Source organism: Salvelinus alpinus, chromosome 25 (assembly GCF_045679555.1).
Source record: "Salvelinus alpinus chromosome 25, SLU_Salpinus.1, whole genome shotgun sequence".
In the NCBI taxonomy this organism is placed as follows: domain Eukaryota; kingdom Metazoa; phylum Chordata; class Actinopteri; order Salmoniformes; family Salmonidae; genus Salvelinus; species Salvelinus alpinus.
In genome coordinates this window covers 32134177-32154997 of record NC_092110.1, presented here as the reverse complement: position 1 = coordinate 32154997, position 20821 = coordinate 32134177, and the positions used below count along the sequence as shown (strand labels likewise).

At 44.8% G+C, this 20821-nt stretch overlaps 1 protein-coding gene across 4 annotated transcripts in view; it reads left to right on the top strand.

The window, feature by feature from the left end:
* Positions 1-241: 241 nt before the first annotated feature.
* Positions 242-20821, top strand: part of LOC139553813 (probable E3 ubiquitin-protein ligase RNF144A-A) — a 69445-nt gene continuing 48865 nt past the window's right edge. Inside the window, exon 1 of one of the 4 annotated variants that reach the window (XM_071366511.1) lies at positions 242-373. The gene's annotated coding sequence lies outside the window, so the exon portion shown is untranslated. Of the gene's footprint in view, positions 374-434; positions 787-862; positions 1017-20821 lie in introns of those variants that run through there. The other 3 variants (XM_071366513.1, XM_071366514.1, XM_071366512.1) reach the window with 3 other exon arrangements.

Here is a 20821-nt window from a genome sequence, read left to right as displayed (position 1 = left end):
TTGAACACAGTTAATGCCTGGAAACATTGGTATAGACATGTAATAGGCCTATTGCCTTGGTTAAAGCTTTCTGTCTGTAATGGCATTAATATGAAATGTAATTTAGCTTTGACCTTGCTGAACTTGCATATATAAATAGTTCATTTCTGACCAGGCCATTGATAAGTGCACATTTGATAGCGAATGTTCACTCATAGTACCCTGTACAGTAGGAGGCGGTAACACACATTATGGGTGTAAACTCCCAATAAGCCTTAAAGAAGAATAAGAAGAAGGCGGCGCATAACAAAAACGTTCGCTGACAAATGGCGTCCTTCCAGTGCGTCGCGCGGAGCAGCTGATTTTTCCCGTGTAGTTGCTAGGCATTTTCAAGGTAGGCACATCACCTTGGGATATTTACAATGTTATGCAGATATAAGCTCGGTTTGTGTCTTGTGAACCACCGGTTTCGAGGCGGGTGAAAGGGACGTTGCTCAGTTGCAAGGGAGTCCTCAGACATTATTTTCATGATTTCCTCATGCAGCTACTGTAACTGTCATTCGATACTGCTTGTCAGCTGTGGTTTTGATTCGCCTGCTTTCGTTATCCACGTAGTCTTATTTATATTGCATTGAATATCCTCTTAGTTTATTTCCATGATACATGGTCGAATGTTTTAGCCTCTTCGTTTTGGACGGATACGTTTAGAAGTCACCACCGAAAACAATACTCTAACCAGGGGTGTAATCATTAGTCTCAACAGTTGCAAAACGGACTGAAACGAGAGTTTCTAGTTGACAAATTCAGGTAGGTCCCTCCCCATTTCGTTCAGTTTGCTTCCTTTTAAGAAACGTTTTGCAACATAATAGGCGTAATGAATATACACCTATAACGATACTCTGTCTGTCACAATGCCTCTCGAGTAGCAGCAATTAGCCACCTACATTTTATCCAGTAGATAACCTTCGGAAGTTCTGCTTTCATCGCTCCTGGGGTAATTTTATAACCAAGAACACGGCGCTGTCACAAAAGGCCAGGTAATTTGGTTTATTTCCAATATGTGCACCACCGAGTTGTTCACATGACAGTAATGTCTGAGAACCTTAACAGTAACTGCGTTTCCCAAACAGTCGAGGCTACACTGTTGCGTCTTGTTATAAGCTGAGAAGGACAATTAGAACGGATTTGCTTTGCGAAATACAGGCTGATATTGTCAGCTGCCCTCCAGTCAGGGCGTGCAAGATGTCACAATTTCAGATGAACTAAACCTCACCGTTTACATTGTACAGGTAGGCTGCTGTGACACTTTTTGGTGCAGGAAGATAGTGTTGCAGCCTACTGTAGGCTTTTTGTTACAATATTAGGCCTACTGAAAATTACATGAGGCATTATAGGAGGGTGCCAACATGATTGGCTGTAGTTCTGGAATTACCTGTTGTCAGTAGCAAGCTGTTTTGCATTTTGTCGTTTTCATGTCTCGTTGATACTCCGAGCTCTCCAAATTGTTTTGCCAAGACTATATGTTCATCAAGTCAGGAGTACAACAGTGTTGATTTCATGAACTGCTGCTTTTTGTGTTGCTGACACTGCATTATTCAAGAACAGTGGCTCTTCAGCAACCATGGGACTGATGCAGTGCTGGTGTCAGATAGGCTGCTAGTGTTCATGTTGGATATATGATGCACAGCAAGGTGACACCCTAAAACATTATTGAGAGTTGATTATTCCCCTAGGCTACTGTTCTAGTGAGTGTCATCAACCAGAATACGGGAAATGTAAGCGCTATGTAGTGATACTATACATATGAATATCAAAGATTCCAGGTAGGAAAACACATTGCAACAAAACAAAAAAGATGACACACCATATAATACATGAGTACATCTCAATATTAATTTCAACCTGTTTGGACTGGTTGACTGCTCTCTCTCTGAGCTCTTAAATGTCATACGGTGCCTTGCCATGGCGTTTCCATTTGAAGCAGCTAGCCCCCCCACCCCCCCCCCCCCCACCCCCCCAGGGGGTGAAGTTTAGGCCTAGACATGAACAAAGAGCATGTCTGCACAGTCACTGTAAAAGCTGAGGACCCATGCAGTGGTGTATACATACCCATTCTCTGTCGCTCCACCACTTCCTCATCTTGCCCATACCATACAATTTGATTCTGTTTCGCTGAACTACATGTGAGCTGTAATAGCGTGCTGGGAAGATCTCACACTTGAAAGGTGAATAGAGCCTGGCAGGCAGTCACAGGCATGCAGTAGGGATGGACTTTCCAGGGATGAGGCAGGCATTATTCCCATCAGGGAACGAAACACATCCTACTCTAGCTATACATGGCCAAAAGATTGTTCTGTGAAAATCGGTTGCATTGAAATGAGTTCACTAAGTGACAAGCCACTCAGGGGAAAATGGACCTGGATTTGCATGTGGGGAAGAATGTTTTTCAATGGATGTGATATGCTGGTAATGAGAGGCAGGCTGAGAACACAGTGTACCTGCCAGCCTCTTGGGAACACAATCAACATTACACTCCCCAATCCCTCAGAACTGTGAGTCCTGCTCAAACATCCACCTGTACCATCAGAAAGCCCCAGTGAATAATACTGACTGACTGCAGCCTTGAGTATTCCTTTTCATTGAAACAGGCATTGCATGTACCTGGGTGTAGGAGTGTGTATTGTGGTGGCGTCAAACACCACAAGCCCCCTTTTCAGTAATAAATACTTGGGCATTTCGCAATGTGCCTCTAAGCATTTTATGGTTGTTGGGCGTGGCTTGGCATGTAACATGAACTGCTGTGGTTTTTAATACTGCTATTGGTTTTTAATACTGCTATTGAATGAAAAGTTGCTTGGTTTTGAGAAAGGAACCTCCTAATGGTATTTTATTGAATGAAGGGATTCTTGGCTGCTGTACATTTAGGCTACTCAATCATAATGTATTGATCATTGTCACTAAATAAACATTAGGGCCAACTTTGCCATCTCCTCTGGTAGGCTAGTTCTATAAACATATGCCATGTTAATGTTATACATGACTGGGCAATTCCAGCATGTTGAAATTGTGGGTAAGCTTATGCTATGCACGGCCCTACCCTAAGTCGTTTTTAAGGTTGCCACATTCGATCACAATGTAATCGCACAAGTATGGAGGTGGGAGTAACTTAAAAACACTGCTCACGCCTTGACACCGTTAAGCCTGGCTCACTTTGGCAGTTTGAAGTGACTCAAATATATACACTGCTCCAAAAAATAAAGGGAACACTTAAACAACACAATGTAACTCCAAGTCAATCACACTTCTGTGAAATCAAACTGTCCACTTAGGAAGCAACACTGATTGACAATAAATTTCACATGCTGTTGTGCAAATGGAATAGACAAAAGGTGGAAATTATAGGCAATTAGCAAGACACCCCCAATAAAGGAGTGGTTCTGCAGGTGGTGACCACAGACCACTTCTCAGTTCCTATGCTTCCTGGCTGATGTTTTGGTCACTTTTGAATGCTGGTGGTGCTTTCACTCTAGTGGTAGCATGAGACAGAGTCTACAACCCACACAAGTGGCTCAGGTAGTGCAGCTCATCCAGGATGGCACATCAATGCGAGCTGTGGCAAGAAGGTTTGCTGTGTCTGTCAGCGTAGTGTCCAGAGCATGGAGGCGCTACCAGGAGACAGGCCAGTACATCAGGAGACGTGGAGGAGGCCGTAGGAGGGCAACAACCCAGCAGCAGGACCGCTACCTCCGCCTTTGTGCAAGGAGGAGCACTGCCAGAGCCCTGCAAAATGACCTCCAGCAGGCCACAAATGTGCATGTGTCAGCATATGGTCTCACAAGGGGTCTGAGGATCTCATCTCGGTACCTAATGGCAGTCAGGCTACCTCTGGCGAGCACATGGAGGGCTGTGCGGCCCCACAAAGAAATGCCACCCCACGCCATGACTGACCCACCACCAAACCGGTCATGCTGGAGGATGTTGCAGGCAGCAGAACGTTCTCCACGGCGTCTCCAGACTCTGTCACGTCTGTCACGTGCTCATATGCTCAGTGTGAACCTGCTTTCGTCTGTGAAGAGCACAGGGCGCCAGTGGCGAATTTGCCAATCTTGGTGTTCTCTGGCAAATGCCAAACGTCCTGCACGGTGCTGGGCTGTAAGCACAACCCCCACCTGTGGACGTCGGGCCCTCATACCACCCTCATGGAGTCTGTTTCTGACCGTTTGAGCAGACACATGCACATTTGTGGCCTGCTGGAGGTCATTTTGCAGGGCTCTGGCAGTGCTGTTTAAGTGTTCCCTTTATTTTTTTGAGCAGTGTGTGTGTATGTATATATATATATGAGCTGACTCGAATCTGTTCTTTTGTCCTACAGTCTAAACAGCCAAAAAGCACATAGAATCAGATATTTCAAACAACATTTCACCTTCGTAGATGGTTTGAAATTGGATACAAATGAGATTCCTGGCCATGTGACTCCGGCGCCGGAAAGAGATGGCTGCCTCGCTTCGCGTTCCTTGGAAAATATGCAGTATTTTGTTTTTTTACGTGTTATTTCTTACATCGGTACCCCGGGTAATCTTAGGTTTCATTACATACAGTCGGGAGGAACTACTGAATATACGATTAACGTCAACTCATCATCGTTCCTACCAGGAATATGACTTTCCCGAAACGGATCCAGTGTCTTGCCTTCCACACAATACAATGGATCTGATCCCAGCCGGCGACCCTGTGCGACGCCGAAAAAGGGGAAAACGTGGCGGTCTCGTGGTCAGGCTTCGGAGACGGGCACATCGCGCTCCACTCCCTAGCATACTACTCGCCAATGTCCAGTCTCTTGACAATAAGGTTGATGAAATCCGAGCACGGGTAGCATTCCAGAGAGACATCAGGGATTGCAACGTGCTCTGCTTCACGGAAACATGGCTAACTCAAGGGACGCTAACGGAGTCGGTGCAGCCAGCTGGTTTCTCCATGCATCGCGCCGACAGAAACAAACATCTTTCCGGTAAGAAGAGGGGCGGGGGGGTATGCCTTATGATTAACGAGAAGTGGTGTGATCATCATAACAACACACAAGAACTCAAGTCGTTCTGTTCACCTGATCTAGAACTCCTCACAATCAAATGTCGACCGCATTATCTACCAAGGGAATTCTCGTCAATCATAATCACAGCCGTATACATTCCCCCCCAAGCAGACACATCGATGGCCCTGAACGAACTTTATCTGACTCTTTGTAAACTGGAAACCACACACCCTGAGGCTGCATTCATCGTAGCTGGGGATTTTAACAAGGCTAATCTAAAAACAAAACTCCCTAAATTCTATCAGCATATCGATTGTGCTACCAGGGCTGGAAAAACACTAGACCATTGTTACACTAATTTCCGCGACGCTTATAAGGCCCTCCCCCGCCCCCCTTTCGGAAAAGCTGACCACGACTCCATTTTGTTGATTCCAGCCTACAAACAAAAACTCAAACAACAAGCTCCCGCGCTCAGGTCTGTTCAACGCTGGTCCGACCAATCTGAATCCACGCTTCAAGACTGCTTCGATCACGCAGATTGGAATATGTTCCGCATCGCGTCCAACAACAATATTGACGAATATGCTGATTCGGTGAGCGAGTTCATTAGGAAGTGCATTGACGATGTCGTACCCACAGCAACGATAAAAACATTCCCAAACCAGAAACCGTGGATTGACGGCAGCATTCGCGTGAAACTGAAAGCGCGAACCACTGCTTTTAACCAGGGCAAGGTGACCGGAAGCATGACCGAATACAAACAGTGTAGCTATTCTCTCCGCAAGGCAATCAAACAGGCCAAGTCTCAGTACAGAGACAAAATCGAGTCGAAATTCAACAGCTCAGACACAAGAGGTATGTGGCAGGGTCTACAGTCAATCACGGATTACAAAAAGAAAACCAGCCCCGTCGAGGACCAGGATGTCTTGCTCCCAGACAGGCTAAACAACTTTTTTGCCCGCTTTGAGGACAATACAGTGCCACTGACACGGCCCCCTACCAAAACCTGCGGGCTCTCCTTCACTGCAGCCGAGGTGAGTAAAACATTTAAACGTGTTAACCCTCGCAAGGCTGCAGGCCCAGACGGCATTCCCAGCCGCGTCCTCAGAGCATGCGCAGACCAGCTGGCTGGTGTGTTTACGGACATATTCAATCAATCCTTATCCCAGTCTGCTGTTCCCACATGCTTCAAGAGGGCCACCATTGTTCCTGTTCCCAAGAAAGCTAAGGTAACTGAGCTAAACGACTACCGCCCCGTAGCACTCACTTCCGTCATCATGAAGTGCTTTGAGAGACTAGTCAAGGACCATATCACCTCCACCCTACCGGACACCCTAGACCCACTCCAATTTGCTTACCGACCCAATAGGTCCACAGACGACGCAATCGCAACCACACTGCACACTGCCCTAACCCATCTGGACAAGAGGAATACCCATGTGAGAATGCTGTTCATCGATTACAGCTCAGCATTTAACACCATAGTACCCTCCAAACTCGTCATCAAGCTCGAGACCCTGGGTCTCGACCCCGCCCTGTGCAACTGGGTCCTGGACTTCCTGACGGGCCGCCCCCAGGTGGTGAGGGTAGGTAACAACATCTCCACCCCGCTGATCCTCAACACTGGGGCCCCACAAGGGTGCGTTCTGAGCCCTCTCCTGTACTCCCTGTTCACCCACGACTGCGTGGCCATGCACGCCTCCAACTCAATCACCAAGTTTGCGGATGACACTACAGTGGTAGGCTTGATCACCAACAACGACGAGACGGCCTACAGGGAGGAGGTGAGGGCCCTCGGAGTGTGGTGTCAGGAAAATAACCTCATACTCAACGTCAACAAAACAAAGGAGATGATTGTGGACTTCAGGAAACAGCAGAGGGAGCACCCCCCTATCCACATCGACGGGTCAGTAGTGGAGAAGGTGGAAAGTTTTAAGTTCCTCGGTGTACCCATCACGGACAAACTGAACTGGTCCACCCACACAGACAGCGTTGTGAAGAAGGCGCAGCAGCGCCTCTTCAACCTCAGGAGGCTGAAGAAATTCGGCTTGTCACCAAAAGCACTCACAAACTTCTACAGATGCACAATCGAGAGCATCCTGTCGGGCTGTATCACCGCCTGGTACGGCAACTGCTCCGCCCACAACCGTAAGGCTCTCCAGAGGGTAGTGAGGTCTGCAGAACGCATCACCAGGGGCAAACTACCTGCCCTCCAGGACACCTACACCACCCGATGTCACAGGAAGGCCATAAAGATCATCAAGGACAACAACCACCCAAGCCACTGCCTGTTCACCCCGCTATCATCCAGAAGGCGAGGTCAGTACAGGTGCATCAAAGCAGGGACCGAGAGACTGAAAAACAGCTTCTATCTCAAGGCCATCAGACTGTTAAACAGCCACCACTAACATTTAGCGGCCGCTGCCAACATACTGACTCAACTCCAGCCACTTTAAAAATGGGAATTGATGGAAATTATGTAAAAATGTACCACTAGCCACTTTAAGCAATGCCACTTAATACAATGTTTACATACCCTACATTACCCATCTCATATGTATATATACTGTACTCTATATCATCTACTGCATCTTGCCATCTTTATGCAATACATGTACCACTAGCCACTTTAAACTATGCCACTTTATGTTTACATACCCTACAGTACTCATCTCATATGTATATACCGTACTCTATACCATCTACTGCATCTGCCATGCCGTTCTGTACCACCACTCATCCATATATCTTTATGTACATATTCTTTATCCCTTACACTTGTGTGTGTGTGTAAGGTAGTAGTGTGGAATTGTTAGGTTAGATTACTGTTGGTTATTACTGCATTGTCGGAACTAGAAGCACAAGCATTTCGCTACACTCGCATTAACATCTGCTAACCATGTGTATGTGACTAATAAAATTTGATTTGATTTGATTTATTTGCCCTCAAGTGGTTTTAGACTGTTATTTGGCATATCCTGTTTCTAGTTACTCTGACAGTTTTGACAAGAACATGTGTAGCTAACTAGCTTTTAAATTATTATAATATTATTTTTTACAAATGAGTGAATGTGCTAGAAAGCCAAACAGCTAGCTAGAAAGGAATCGTGATTTTGAACGTTCAAAGCAACTGGTAAACGTCCAGGGCAGGCATTGTTGTCTCCTTAGCTTGCTATATAACTTCTGAGTGATAGGAAGCATGAGCACCACCACCACCAATCAGCCTACACCACTGTACGCACACCTATCGTTACTATGACAACTAGCGGAGCCAGGTCAGCAAAATGACTGCTGTCTGAACGACTTGGTCACTTCTAACTTGCTGTTTGGACAGTCAGTATTTCAAAACTGATTTGACCATAAAGGCCTGCAGTGTGAACAAGGCTTTAGAATGCGATGAATCTGTTTAGCGCCATTGAACTTGTTAAACATGACAAGTTACTCATGTAAGTAGCTCAGGCTGATTGTGACTGCATGGCCATGCCAGAAATGTAACACCCATTCAGAAGCACTTACCCCGCTAATGAATGCCTACTCATTACCTTTTAAATCCAGTTAGGCTGGCTTCTTAGGGATGCGTGTGTCACTCTCAAAGTCTGCGTTTTGCTGCATTGAAAATGTATTGTCTGTCCTGGCTAGATGTTATATAATAATTTGCCGTTATATGACTTTGGTGGGGTTAAAATGGTTCGTTCAAGTTGTAGGAGATTAGGTTACCTAATCGTTTTCAGTGTCATTCGCATTCAGCAGACTGCCGGGCCCAAGTGGTGGGGAAAGTGGCGCGAGTCGGGAAACAAATGATTGAGTGTTTGAATGGTTCTTGAAATGTTTATTGCTCCGAGGGGCGCATTGCCTAATGGCCAGCATCCAGCCCAACAATCATAACAGTATTTGGAGGCATCCCTAATGGTATTGTACTGTAATTACTTTTTTCGACAGAGCTCGCTCCTCGCTCACAGTGCTCGCTCGGCATTTTGGAGTGCGTGGCTCCCTCGGCTGTAGCTTGCTCGTCAGACAGGTTAGCCTTTGTGAAGTCAAGCAAGACTCATGCAATGAATGCAGTCAATGCACCATGATCCACAAAAGACTAGCATCTCTACGTTTGTGTTTTGAACAGAGAACATAGTGTGCAGTGCCATGAACACCCTCCAGGCCTAACTCTATAGCACATCGACAGTATGTTTAATCCTTGATCAAATTGTGTACTGCAAAGGTATATACATTAATCTCTGTCAATAAGCCTCAGGCTGGCCTGACAAACTCCACTGCAGCAGTATAGTGTAAAGTAATAGTACCTCTCTTAAAATGGATACACGCTTTACACGTATGCTCAGTAGAACTATAAACCCAGACCTTTAGAACATGATAGCCATATAGGCTTTGATTCTTGTGATTTGAGGCAAAAGGTCATAGGCCTGCAGCTCTGTAGGCTGGGTAATGATAAAGACCCATTAAGGGGTTCAGCGAACTAGTAGTGAGCAGCATACTGTACACTTATGTAATTTCACTGAAGAAAAGGGTGAAAATGCTTTAAGTGCATGCATTAGTCATTAACTGGCCTTAGAGCCCATACTCGCTTCCTATTAAGCCAGTCCCCATGGTGTTTTGTCTCTCCTTTTTGACATGTTAAGTCGCATACCTTACTCGTTTGAGTGTTCCTTACCTTAAGTGGGTTCTATCTAGTCTAGGGCCTCACTTTTCAGTGCATCAAACAAAACAGGACGTGAGTGTTTTCCTAAGTACACTACATGACCAAACGTATGTGGACACCTGCTCGTCAAACATCTCATTCCAAAATCATAGGCATTAATATGGAGTTGGTCCCCCTCCCCCCCCTTTGTTGGGCTGTTTTTTTCCAAGATGGCGTAGCAGTTCAGATGTCTTTGTCTCTATACACTCTCCCGTGTATAGATCTTTTTTCTTTGTATATATTTTGTATATTTTTTATATTTTTAACCTCAATTTCAACATACTCTCCTGCAACCCACCTCACCCAATGTGATATGGATCTGCTATTTTCTATACTTTAGAACCGGAACCCCCAACAGAAGATAGCCAGCTAACTAGCTAGTAGTCAGTTAGCCACTGCTAGCGGTCATCAGCTAACCTTAGCCTGTCAACTGCCAGTCTTCCCTGCGCGATTCAACACAGAGCATACCAGACTGCTTTTTCTCCACCAAATCTCCACATCTCTGGATTCCTACCGCAAGCTCTGAACCTTTTCACCTGGGTCATCGCAGCTAGCTAGCTACTATCCGAGTGGCTACTCCTGGCTAACGTCTCTGTCCCGAAGCAAGCAACAGTTAGCCTGGAACTAGCCTCGTGCTAGGCCCTATCCCGGCTAGCTGAAGAGGTCCATCAGCCACTCCTTGGGCTACAATACCTATTTTGCCAATTGGCCTGGACCCCTTTTACTGCCGACACGGAGCCCCGCCGATCCATCATGACTGGTCTACCGACGTAATCTGGCTGAGGGGGTTTCAACAGGCTCCTCTGTCGCGACGTCCCCTGAAGGCCCATCCGCTAGCCGTGGCCCGCTAGCTGTGTAGAGCATATCGGACTGTTAGCTGAATAGATCCATCAGCCAATTTCTTGGGCTACAATACCTATTTTGCCAATTGGCCTTGACCCTTTTACCGCCTACACGGAGCCCTGCCGATCCATCACGACTGGTCTGCCGACGTAATCGTCCGAGGGGGCTACAACAGACTCTTCCGTTGCGACGTCCCCCTAAGGCCCTTCTGCTAGCCCCAGCCCGCTTGCTGTCTGAATCGCCGTGTCTCCAGCTCGCTTATCTACTCACTGGTCTTTATGATCACTTGGCTATGCATGCCTCTCCCTAATGTCAATATGCCTTGTCCACTGCAGTTTTGGTTAGTGATTGTCTTGTTTCACTGTAGAGCCTCCAGCCCTGCTCAATATGCCTTACCTAGCCCTTTTGTTCCACCTCCGACACATGCGGTGACCTCACCTGGTTTAAATGTTGTCTCTAGAGACAAAACCTCTCATCGTCACTCAATGCCTAGGTTTACCTCCACTGTTTTCCCATCCTACCATACCCTTGTCTGGACATTATGCCTTGAATCTATTCTTCTGCACCCAGAAATGTGCTCCTTTTACTCTCTGTTCCGAACGCACTAGATGACAAGTTCTTAAAGCCTTTAGCTGTACCCTTATCCTACGCCTCTTCTGTTCCTCTGGTGATGTAGAGGTTAATCCAGGCCGTGCAGCGCCTAGCTCCACTCACATTCCCCAGGCGCTCTCATTTGTTGACTTCTGTAAATCAAAGTTTGTTACGTGCGCCGAATACAACAGGTGTAGACCTTACAGTGAAACGCTTACTTACAGGCTCTAACCAATAGTGCAAAAAAGGTATTAGGTGAACAATAGGTAAGTAAAGAAATAAAAACAACAGTAAAAAGACAGGCTATAAACAGCAGCGAGGCTATAAACAGTAGCGAGGCTACATACAGACACCGGTTAGTCAGGCTGATTGAGGTAGTATGTACATATGGTTAAAGTGACTATGCACACAATACAAATAGGGGCACACAATACAAATAGTCCGGGTAGCCATTTGATTACCTGTTCAGGAGTCTTATGGCTTGGGGGTAACAACTGTTGAGAAGCCTTTTTGTCCTAGACTTGGCACTCCGGTAGTAGAGAGAACAGTCTATGACTGGGGTGGCTGGGGTATTTGACAAATTTTAGGGCCTTCCTCTGACACCGCCTGGTGTAGCGGTCCTGGATGACAGGCAGCTTAGCACCAGTGATGTACTGGGCCGTACGCACTACCCTCTGTAGTGCCTTGCGGTCAGAGGCCGAGCAATTGCCATACCAGGCAGTGATGCAACCAGTCAGGATGCTCTCGATGTTGCAGCTGTAGAACTCTTTGAGGATCTCAGGACCCATGCCAAATCCTTTTAGTTTCCTGAGGGGGAATAGGCTTTGTCGTGTCCTCTTCACGACTGTCTTGGTGTGTTTGGACCATGATAGTTTGTTGTTGATGTGGACACCAAGGAACTTGAAGCTCTCAACCTCCTCCACTACAGCCCTGTCGATGAGAATGGGGGCGTGCTCGGTCCTCCTTTTCCTGTAGTCCACAATCATCTCCTTAGTCTTGGTTACTTTGAGGGATAGGTTGTTATTCTGGCACCACCCAGCCAGGTCTCTGACCTCCTCCCTATAGGCTGTCTCGTCGTTGTCGGTGATCAGGCCTACCACTGTTGTGTCGTCTGCAAACTTAATGATGGTGTTGGAGTCGTGCCTGGCCGTGCAGTCGTGGGTGAACAGGGAGTACAGTTGGGGACTGAGCACGCACCCCTGGGGAGCTCCAGTGTTGAGGATCAGGGTGGCAGATGTGTTTTTACCTACCCTCACCACCTGGGGTGGCCCGTCAGGGTGTCCAGGATCCAGTTGCAGAGGGAGGTGTTTAGTCCCAGGATCCTTAGCTTAGTGATGAGCTTTGAGGGTATTATGGTGTTGAACGCTGAGCTGTAGTCAATGAATAGCATTCTCACATAAGTGTTCCTTTTGTCCAGGTGGGAAAGGGCAGTGTGGAGTGCAATAGAGATTGCATCATCTGTTTGGGCAGTATGAAAATTGTATTGGGTCTAGGGTTTCTGGGATAATGGTGTTGACGTGAGCCATTACCAACCTTTCAAAGCACTTCATGGCTACGGACGTGAGTGCTACGGGTCTGTAGTCATTTAGGCAGGTTGCCTTTGTTCTTGGGCACAGGGACTATGGTGGTCTGCTTGAAACATGTTGGTATTACAGACTCAATCAGGGACATGCAACCTTAAAAGCCTTGGTTCCATGCATGTTAACATTAGAATCCTCCTCCCTAAGTTTGTTTTATTCACTGCTTTAGCACACTCTGCCAACCTGGATGTCCTAGCCTTGTCTGAATCCTGGCTTAGGAAGGCCACCAACAATCCTGAAATTTCCATCCCTAACTAACATTTTCCAACAAGATAGAGCTGCCAAAGGGGGTGGAGTTAGCCTGCAGAGTTCTGTCATACTATCTAGGTCTGTGCCCAAACAATTCAACCTTCTACATCTAAAAATCCACGTTTCAGTCTCTCACTGTTGCCGCTTGTTATAGACCACCTTCAGCCCCCAGCTGTGCCCTGGACACCATATGTGAATTGATTGCCCCCCCATCTTCAGAGCTCATACTGTTAGGTGACCTAAACTGGGACATGCTTAGCACCCTGGCCGTCCTACAATCTAGTGTAGATCCCCTCAATCTCACAGAAATTATCAATGAACCTACCAGGTACAACCCCAAATCCGTAAACATGGGCACCCTCAGATGTCATCCTGACCAACCTAACCTCTAAATACACCTCTGCTGTCTTCAACCAGGATCTCAGCGATCACTGCCTCATTGCCAGCGTCCGTAATGGGTCTGCGGTCAGACCACCCCTCATCACTGTCAAACGCTCACTAAAACACTTCAGTGAGCAGGCCTTTCTAATTGACCTGGCCCGGGTATCCTGGAAGGATATTGACCTCATTCCGTCAGTAGAAGATGCCTGGTTGCTCTTTAAAAGTGCTTTCCTCATCTGAAATAAGCATGCATCATTCCAAAAATTTAGAACCAGGAACAGATATAGCCCTTGGTTCACTCCAGACCTGACTGCCCTTGACCAGCACAAAAACATCCTGTGGTGTACTGCATTAGCATCGAATCGCCCCCCACGATATGCAACTTTTCAGGGAATTTAGGAACCAATATACACAGGCAGTTAGGAAAGCTAAGGCTAGCTTTTTCAAACAGAAATTTGCATCCTGTAGCACAAACTCCAAAAAGTTCTGGGACACCTATATAGTTCATGGAGTATAAACAGCTGCCCACTACACTAGTGCTAGGAAACACTGTCACCACCGATAAATCCACAATAATTGAGAATTCCAATTAGCATTTTTCTACAGCTGGCCATGCTTTCCACCTGCCTCCACCATTTCTCCTTTTTTTAAATTAAAATTGATTTATTATATTGTGCATCCCTAGTTAAGAGTCCATCTTACAACGGAAACGGACTCAACCACAAGAAGGCATGGCTGTCCCGTCTTTAGTCAGATGTTTGGTTTTATTTTTTTAAGGTATGACAGTTTTTGTTTTCATCCATGACCGTTGGTTATACAGATTCTGCTGGCCCTATTAGGATACATGGCAGCACAGTGTTTTGAAAGGTTCAGGTAGTTCCTCCCTGATTGTCAGTTTTCTTCCATTTGGTGCCTAATGAACACGACCCAGGCCTTGTGTGTAAGTCAGCTTCTGTGGTCGACACCAGAGAGGGCGGCAGAACTACTCTGAGCGAATGGGAAGAGGAGAAGCGTAATGTGCTTGTTCATCTATCTTTTTTCTTACTTGGATTCTGAAATAGGGTGTTGGACAGGTGTGAACCAACGTGTTGCGTGAGGTGTTATCCCAGGCTGTCTGTCTAGCCTCATAGGGAGATAGGGGGGAAAAGAGGGAAGTAAGACGTGTTTCCACTGACTACCATTATGTCACAAGGCCATGGGTATGTAGAACATTGTCAATACAGAATCCTTTCTATGGAAAATACAATACATTATCTACTTAGTTCACTGCTTACTATCTGAATTACCTTGTACTCTCCTGGTGGATACTCTACATGGTACCCTGCTTACTAGAGATGGGACCAAGTCACTATTATGCAAGTCGCAAAGTCCAAGTAGAACGGGTCGAGTCAAGAACAAGTTGTGGTGCATTCTAAGAGCAAGTGTTGAACAAGTCATTGCATTTTAAACATTTTTTTTTTTACTACAAATCTTTGTATTTGAGGCTACGAGACAGACCTTTTCATTATTTTGTCCACCAAATATGTTGGTAATGTCCCAATTTTAAATATAACACATTCCAAATGCAACTTTAATAATTAAATTATTTAAATTTCTACTTCTCCATCTTAGTCTCTGACCTGTTTGGAGAGCTCCTTGGTCTTCATGGTGCCGCTTGCTTAGTGGTGTTGCAGACTCTGGGGCCTTTCAGAACAGGTAGGGGTGTGTGTATACTAAGATCCTGTGACACTTAAATTGCACACAGGTGGACTTTATATACTAATTATGTGACTTCTGAAGGTAATTGGTTGCACCAGATCTTATTTAGGGGCTTCATAGCAAAGGGAGTGAATACATATGCACGTACCATTTTTCCGTTTACATTGTTTTTGATACAAGTTATTTTTTTCACTTCACCAATTTGGACTATTTTGTGTGTCCATTGCATGAAATCCAAATAAAAATCCATTGAAATGATAGGTTGTAATGGAACGAAATAGTAAAAATGCTAAGGGGGATGAATACTTTTACAAGGCACTGTATATAGTTCAGTGGTTCTCAAACGTTTTGACCCGCGATCCCCGCACATGCGTGTGCGCAAAATTGCTGCGTAAATGTAGCCTGTCATTACAGCCATAAACAGTGAAGCATTTTCAAAACACATGACACAGAAATAAACTGTTTTACACATGCATTTTGAGATGAAAGTCATTCATGTTAGCAGGCAATGTCATGTCACATTGTCACTTCTCTGGAGTTGAGAGCAAGCAGGATAATACCTACCCTACCTGTATGCAGAGGTTGTTGCAGGAGACAAATGGAAAGCATGGTCTGTCACCATGCTGCCTGCCTGCAGAATGTTTGTTGCCTACTGGGTAGACCCTTTTTTCCTCACAAATATCGTAACATATTCTTGCTAATGTATTACCTTATCCCATAATATTGAATGTAGTGCTATGTTACAGCGATCTCCAGACATATGTGACCCGTTTATGGAAACTAGGCGTATGTCGCGGGTCACTACTTCACAGGAGAGCTGTTTGAACGTAACCTTTTTTTTAAATCAAAATGTGTTTGGCAGAAATGCATTCTCGAACACGTGAACTTTCATGTGCCTTAATAACAAACTTGTATGCCATCTGTAAATACAAATACAATTGTTAAATTACGAGCCTAGTTGGTTTAGCCGCAGAAAAAGACAGCAACCTTCCCGCTAGCCATGATTGGCTGAGATAATTAGTGGGCTAGACATGCTGAGAGATGAGTTTGGATTGGTCTGCCATATAGCCGGCTTCTGTCTATTTGAGCTGGTTAGTATGTGTTGGTAATTCTGTCTAACGCAGCTTTTTTTATGTATCACGTAGCAAAACTGCATAAGTGTCGCTCTCCACTTTCTGGAGGACCGAGTTCAGTGGAATTTGAGTATGATAGCTAAGGAGATGGAGAAAACACCTGTCTCTGGATTACATCTTCAAACTAAGGGCAACCATGGCATCCGTGACAGGAGACACGTCCATCTATGATGTATACGGGTAAGAAAGTGGTTTAGTTTCAAGTTAGTGTACTGTTAGCTAGCTAACGTTACGTGTTTGATCTTATTATTTGTATCTCAGAGCCATTTGCTTGGGTAGCTAACATAGAATCTGGTTGGTTAGCTACCTGCAGATTCATGAGGGGTGGTAACGTAATGAGTTGGAATTATGGTTCATTGTTTAGCTAGCTATCTACAAGTCTGAACAAAAGATTCCACTATGCAAGTATCCATTTCAATAGAACTGTTGATATACGTTGGTTAGATACCTGCAGATTCATGCAGGGTAGTAACATGAGATGTTGTTCATTGTTTAGCTAGCTAGCTACATGTCTTAACAGAAGCCTCCACTATGTAAGTAACCATTTCGGGTGCGTTCGTAAAATCAGCCTGACCAACCACTCCAATTTCAGAGCACTCTCGTCTGAGTGTTCCAGAGTGCAGAATAACTGATTTACGAACGCTCAACATCAGTTGAATATGGCCGTTGTCAGTAAACGTCGGCAAAAAACACAATCAAATTGTTGATACGTATTGCTGCTTTGTTTTTCAAAAGAATGTTTCAATTCTGTCTTAAACAATGTGAAGAGGGGTTTGTTCTCCGCCCACTTCATTTTATGGATTAAGAATCTGCAATGAAAAATATTTTTTTTACAAAAGTTAAATCATTTTGATCAAAATAAATCAAAGTCTTTCAAATTAACATTAATAGTAGTTAAAAAAAGAAGAAAATAAATCTAACTCAATCGAATCGGACATAGGAACAGTTCCAAAATCAATGGGCAAGAGTCTCTGGGTCACAAACACAAATACACATTTGTTATGAATCGCTATTTTGAATCTGTGTATAATAAAGGTCTCGCCTTTGCGTGCTGACAACTGGTCATTGGTCACCAACAAGACATGCAACTTTTTGGTTCTGAAGCACAGGTTAGGTTTTTTAGGTCTACGGTATTGCAACAAATTGTCTGTGAGAAACCAGATCAAATAGACAAAGGTAGAAATATATAAAATACAAATGGTATGCATATGTAGCCAATTAAATGTATAAAAAAGTATTTTTCCTATTCAGTTTCATACTCCTTTTAATTCTCCACTTTAAGAATGGCCCAACTCTAACGTTACCCCATTGAAGGTGATATTTAAAATTGTTAAGGTAAGGGTTTAGGATTCCAGATAGCACTAACACTTTGGGAAATACTGCGCCAGCTTACCGGACCTGTGATTGACAGTTTGCTGGTCCAATCAGAGGGCAGAGTGTGCATTTCACTAGCCAATCTGTTGAAAGTTTTTTTTCTTTGCATGTGTGCTGCTGCTTGCAGCTTTTCTGTCTGCTTGGTGAGTAATCTATGGAGAATCTGCCACAAAATGAGTGATAAAACGTCTTGAGGCTCCAAGTCCAAATCAACTCAAGTTTTTATTTTCTATTAAGTTGTCTCGAGTCCTCACATTTGTGAATCGAGTCAGACTCGAGTCCGAGTCACATGACTCGGAGTCCGCACCTCTGCTGCATACGATCTGAAAGACCTTTTACTCTCCCGTTGTTTACTGTGTGTTGAATTGTGTTGTTGACCAGAACTGCTAAGTAGTTCTTGACTTGATGGCCTGGTGTGGCCTTGCTGGATGTTATTCAGACCACGTGGATGTGTTTAGCAGAAGGGACAGCTCAGTCAGACTCTGCCCATAGTCTGTCTGCCCACACTGATTATCCCTCAAGTACTCCTGCAGGGATTTATAAAATGCCTTAAGTGGCGGGCCCTTGTGCTGAGATGACACAATAGACGTCTATATGGAGGGACTGTGTCCTTTGTTTAAGAGAGCAGTTCTAGCAGTTGGAAATCTTCAAATTCCTGTAAATTTACCAAACTGCATTATACTCGAGGAAATAACCCTGTGCCATGCCCTTCGGATTAGACTCTATCAGTGTCGGTCAGTAACCCTCCCTCAAAGTGGCCATGAAGTCACCATTGTCCAGTGCTTTACGCGCAGTCAGGGTAGTCCTCTAGGTTAATCAGTGCTCTGATTTGAGTAAGTGCTATCTCACCTACTCCCCCCTCCTTCTCACACTCTCCCCTCTCATTCCCACTCCTTCCCATTCCCACTTTGACCTACACTATGCATCTCAAATACAGAGGTTCTGAACGCTGGACCTAGTATGGCTATTTCTGGACTTTGTATCTTGATCCAATTGCCTTTAATCCAATGTTCTGTGTTTTGCTCTTGTAGATCCAGTCTCATCCAGCACTTTTCTCTAGCATCAGCATGTGGCCTAGCGTAGCATATTGGCTTTTCCAGCCTGTGTGTGTGTGTCTCAGGGCTCTGGGAGAGTGTGTCTGCTGCGGTCTGAGAGGACACTGAGTCTGGAGGCAGAGCTGATTTTATTACAACAAAAAAACTATCACATTTACATAAGTATTCAAACCCTTTACTCACTACTTTGTTGAAGCACCTTTGTCACGTGTCTTTTACTGAGGAGTGGCCTCCATCTGGCCACTTTACCATAAAGGCCTGATTGGTGGAGGGCTACAGAGATGGTTGTCCGTCTGGAAGGTTCTCCCATCTCCACAGAAGCTCTGTCAGAGTGACCATCGGGTTCCTGGTCACCTCACTTACCAAGGCCCTTTCCCCCCGATTGCTCAGTTTGGCCAGTTGGCCAAGGAAGAACTTCTTCCAAGAGCTTCTTCCAAACGTCTTCCATTTAAGATTAATGGAGGCCACTGTGTTCTTGGAGCTTCAGTGCTGCAGAAATGTTTTGGGACCCTTCCCCAGATCTGTACCTCGACACAATCCCGTCTCACACAATTCCTTCAACCTCAGTGCATGTCAGAGCAAAAACCAAGCCATGTCAACTGTGGGACCTTTTTATAAACAGGTGTGTGCCTTTTCCAAATCATTTGCAATTAATTTAATTTACCACAGATGGACTCCAAGTTGTAGAAACTTCTCAAAATGATCAATGGAAACAGGATGCACCTGAGCTCAATTTCGAGTCTCATAGCAAAGTTTCTGCATACTTATGTAAATATATTTGCAAACATTTATAAACCTGTTTTTGCTTTATCATTATGGGGTATTGTGTGTGTAGAAAATAATTTCATACATTTGAGATTAAGGCTGTAACGAAATGTAGAAAAAGGAAGGGGTCTGAATACTTTCTGAATGCACTGTATATACACTACCAGTCAAAAGTTGACACACCTACTCATTCCAGGGTTTTTCTTTATTTGTACTATTTTCGACATTGTAGAATAATAGTGAAAACATCAAAATTATGAAATAACACATGGAATCATGTAGTAACCAAAAAAGTGTTAAACAAATCAAAATATATTTTATATTTGAGATTCTTCAAAGTAGCCACCCTTTTCCTTGATGACAGCTTTGCACACTCTTGGCATTCTCTCAACCAGCTTCATGAGGTAGTCACCTGGAATACATTTCAATTAACAGGTGTGCCTTGTTAATTTGTGGAATTACTTTCCTCAAAGAGTTTGAGCCAATCAGTTGTTGTGACAAGGTAGGGGGGGTATACAGAAGATGGCCATTTTTGCTAAAAGACCAAGTTCATAATATGGCAAGAACAGCTCAAATAAGCAATGACAGAAATGACAGTCCCTGATTACTTTAAGACTTGAAGGTCAGTCAATCTGGAACATTTTAAGAACTTTGAACGTTTCTTCAAGTGCAGTCGCAAAAACCATCAAGCGCTATGATGAAACTGGCTCTCATGAGGACCACCATAGGAAAGGAAGACCCAGAGTTATCTCTGCTGCAGTGGATAAAGTAGTAAACTGCACCTCAGATAGCAGCCCAAATAAATGCTTCACAGAGTTCAAGTAACAGACACATCTCAACATCAACTGTTCAGAGGAGACTCTGCGAATCAGGCCTTCATGGTCGAATTGCTGCAAAGAAACCACTTCTAAAGGACACCAATAAGAAGAAGAGACTTGCTTGGGCCAAGCAACACGAGCAATGGACATTACACCGGTGGAAATCTGTCCAAATGTGAGATTTTTGTTTTCCAACCACCGTGTCTTTGTGAAACTCAGAGTAGGTGAACGGATGATCTCTGCATGTGTGGTTCCCATCGTGAAGCATGGAGGAGGAGGTATGAGGTTGTAAGGGTGCTTTGCTAGTGACATTGTCTGATTTATTTACAATTCAAGGCACACCTAACCAGCATGGCTACTACAGCATGCTGCAGCGATACACCATCCCATCTGCTTTGCACTGAGTGGGACTATAATTTTTTAACAGGACAATGACCCTTCAGGCTGTGTAAGGGCTATTTGACCAAGGAGGAGAGTGATGTAGTGCTGCATCAGATGACCAGGCCTCCACGATCACCTGACCTCAACCCAATTGAGATGGTTGGGGTGAGTTGCACCGGAATGTGAAGGAAAAGCAGCCAACAAGTACTCAGCGTATGTGGGAACTTCTTCAAGACTGTTGGAAAAGCATTCTAG